General features: G+C 38.4%; 1 long non-coding RNA gene across 9 annotated transcripts in view; it reads left to right on the forward strand.

Moving 5' to 3' along the window:
• The first annotated feature begins 244 nt into the window (after window positions 1-244).
• LOC107845443 overlaps window positions 245-3,718 on the forward strand; it is a 19,573-nt gene continuing 16,099 nt past the window's right edge. For 6 of the 9 annotated variants that reach the window (XR_007046164.1, XR_007046163.1, XR_007046165.1 and 3 more), the window contains exons 1-4: window positions 262-538; window positions 1,788-2,010; window positions 2,097-2,242; window positions 2,720-2,783. This is a non-coding gene — a long non-coding RNA (uncharacterized LOC107845443). Of the gene's footprint in view, window positions 539-1,787; window positions 2,011-2,096; window positions 2,243-2,719; window positions 2,784-3,718 lie in introns of all 9 variants that reach the window. The other 3 variants (XR_001666853.2, XR_001666854.2, XR_001666851.2) reach the window with 2 other exon arrangements.

Raw genomic sequence — 3,718 nt, forward strand, 5'->3', positions numbered from 1 at the left:
TAATATAGGCTCATCAAATTTTATTTTTCACATTCTTTATTAATCTATATATTTGTCGAGTTTAATTTTGATCGTGAATTAAACTTTTTTAATGAAATTATAATTCGAATAATAAATCATAATAATTAATAATTTAAAATATTTAAGAATATATGCTAAAATTACTTTAAAAATAGATTTATTTAAATTTTAAAATTTAAAAGATGTCTATGATTATAAATATAATATTAATTTAGAATAAATCGGCTTCTTTCTCACTAGCATTATATAAGAGAGAGTTGAGGCGCTAAGCAGCCTCCTCGCCGTCAACATGCCTGCTTCAGCAATGGGATTTTGTTCATTTCTTATCATCTAAGCTGTGTCAATTTTTGCGTACACACAATGATTGCACGTGTATATCCAGAGATTTCATCATCGCTCTCTTGGTTGTGCCAATTTCATCCATCGGCATAGATATCACTATTCACAGATTTAGCTGTCTAGCTTCTGTTGTTGAGAGTTGGGTACCTCATAATTGTCACTCTTGGCTTTCACTGTGGTTAGTTTTCATTTGTACTTTGCTTTTTCAATTTGCTTGGTGGATTTTGCTTTTATTTTGCATCTTCACTTGTGTTCTGCTGATTGCTACGGCCTATCTGACTGCGCTCAGGTCATCAACTTAGTTTGCTATAGCTTTAATGGTGATAGGTTTGGTTGATTTTCATTTGCCCAGCAATTTAATTATACTTGTTTAGATTTTTTTGGGGCTTGAAAGGTGAATGGTAGGAATGAGTTGACATTGCAGGTGAAGTGTTTGATAGAGGTACTGAGCAAGCTTGAGTTGGTTAATATGAAAATGAAATGAATTCTATGGTCAAAAGTTAATTTTATGATCTACTTTTTTCTTACAATCCGACCATTAACATGAGAGCAACGAGGACATAAAGAACTTATAATACAATAATTAGCTTAAATTTTGAATTGACCGATCAGATTCTTTCACAAGACAATTGTATTCTTTTTACTTGAATGGTTTACAATTTGTCGTTCTGCTAATCAGGACGAAGCTACAGCCTAGAACATCTTTCGTCTCATCAATTATTTTGTTGCTTTGTTTTCCCTATTGTGAAATTATGATATGTATTTTCGTGGAGGGAGGAGGCAATGTAGTATACATAAGGGTGGCATTCTAAATTATTTCGCCGTGTGTTGTTGTATATATATATATATATATATATATATATATATATATAGGTAAAGGCAAGAACTTTGTGCAGCGAGAATGATAGCGGTAGAAGACTTCAGTTTTGAGAAATTGATGGAGGAAAATAACAGTGGTAGGGTATGTAAAATGGGTAGTGGTGGGGTGATAAGAGAGTTGAAAGATATACCTACGGAGTTGTTGAGGATTGCTTCACTTGTGGATGATCGGACGGTGATTGTTGCTTCTGGTGTTTGTAGGCTGAAGAGATGTTTTTTCTTGGGGACTCACTTATCTTTCCCTTTCTTGGTATATATGACTTTCTCTTGTTCTTTCTTTTTAATAACAAAATTTCAAAGCTTTTATTGGATTTGTGCTTTTTCTTGATGGAGGGTAATTCTTGTTCTTCATTTATCTGATTGTAAAGTTAGCACAGGCTGAACTTTGTAATCTAGAAGAGTAGAAGGAAATAGGAAAATCCACAAAGTTTTATGTATTAAACTATCTTGGTCCTATTTGCTTGATCAATCTATTTGAATATGTATAGTTGATCAACTGGAATAACACATGAGGTTTTCATTGTTTTTTACATTTTATTTTTGGTCAGGGATTTATAGGTGTTGTTGAATAAAACTTTTGAGTTTGGAACTAAGGTTAGTTGTTAAAAGGGGAATCTTTAGCAGTTCAATTGGTTGGCTAGTTATTTGAGCTTTCACCTTGTTACTGATGGCTGTCCAAAACTCACGAAGCTGAATATCAGCGGGTGACGAAACCTAAGAGCCTTAAACTTTTGTGGGTGTATTAAAGCTGCAATTGATAAGGCATTGAAGGTATATATCTTCACCTCTCAAATGACCTATAGGAGTACTAAACCGTTGCTTCGTCCGACTAAAATGACTCTTATTACTCCTTGCAGGCTATTGGTTATTACTGTCACCGAATGCACACTGCATGTAAATCTAGGTTGGTGTGATAAAGTTGGTGATGAAGGGGTAATGCGTTTGGCCTATGGGTGTCCTGATCTCAGAGCCCTTGATCTGTGTGGTTGTCTCCTTATAACAGGTAAAACATGTGTCTTCGTTTATGTATCAAATGTCTTAGCATCTCTAAACAGTCTGATCTGACTCGAATTTTCCCATGCTTATTACGGCATAAGTTGTATTCGAGTGTTCTACAAGAGAGAAATCTTATCAAAGAATTTTTTTTTTTCGTGTCCTCCTCCCTGTCAACATGCCTGCTTCAGCAGGGAGATTTTGCTTAAAAATATTTTTCCATTCCTCTTCATCTTTTGGAACATTTATGAAAAAAAGGGTTAAGCGATCTATCAGCTCAACGCAGATGTCCACCAAATTAATACTATGAAATTTTGACCTTGTAAAAACAAATGGACTATTAGGTGTTTTCTGCAACAGAATTATGTTATTTAGATGTTTATATTGTTTACCTGGCTAAATGTTTTAGTTTTCGATGTTTCTGTATTAAACAAACATTTCTGTTGTAACTGTCGCTGTATTTTAACATTTGTACTTTACCTTACAGTCTTTGGTAAAGAAATTCCCAACGTCGAAGCTTCCGACTCGACAGTCTCTGTGAATTCTCCTCGGTGATGACTTTTACTGTCTCGTTCACTTTCATATTGTTGTTTTGGATTCCTTACTTAGGCAAGTTGGTTACTTTATTATCCGTTGCTTCGAATCTTCTACTGACCTGCTAGGAAGTGCGAGGCTACCCCACTCTTGTTGTGTGGTCTTGCTTATCAAATTAAACCATCTTGTATAAGTTAGAGCATAGGGAGTAAAATTTTTGTAGGTAATCAACGAATTGATTTGCATGTGATGCTTCTATCAGGCTCATAAATATATGATGTATGTTTGTACATACTACGATCTTTAAAAGTTATCATAAATAAACCACCATTGGTCCTGGAAACAAATTCATAAAAAACTTTCACAAAGTCGAACTTTACACAGCAACTCTATCAATTGAACTTAGCTCCTACTTCATTTATTAGGCGATGAGAAGCTTCAGCTACCATATTAGTTAAAACTAGTATAGTTCCCGCGCGATGCGCGGTTATAATGTGATTGTTGTATCTTATTTATAAAATTATATTCAATTTATTTGCTTCAATAAATGTTTTCATTGGCAAGAGGCTCTCTCTCCCCCTCTCTCTCTCTCCCCCAACGGCTCTCTCCCCCTCTCTCTCTCTCCCTACCCTCTCTCCACCCCCAGCTTACCGGCCCCGGTCCCCGGCGCCGTCGCTGACCTTCGGCACCGACCCGATCCGGCCGCCGGCTCCGACCAACGGTCGCCGACGCTGACCAGACCGCCGGCGACGACCTCCGGTCGCCGGCTCTCCCTCTCTCTCTCTCCCTACCCCCTCTCCATCCCAAGCGCACCGGCCCCGGTCCCCGGCGCCGTCGCTGAACGTCGGAGCCGACCAGATCCGACCGCCGGCTCCGACCTCCGGTCCCCGGCGCTGACCCGACCTGACCCCCGGTCGTCGCTCCCCGGCGTTGACCCGACCCCCCCCCCCCG

Source organism: Capsicum annuum, chromosome 10 (assembly GCF_002878395.1).
Source record: "Capsicum annuum cultivar UCD-10X-F1 chromosome 10, UCD10Xv1.1, whole genome shotgun sequence".
Taxonomy (NCBI): Eukaryota; Viridiplantae; Streptophyta; class Magnoliopsida; order Solanales; family Solanaceae; genus Capsicum; species Capsicum annuum.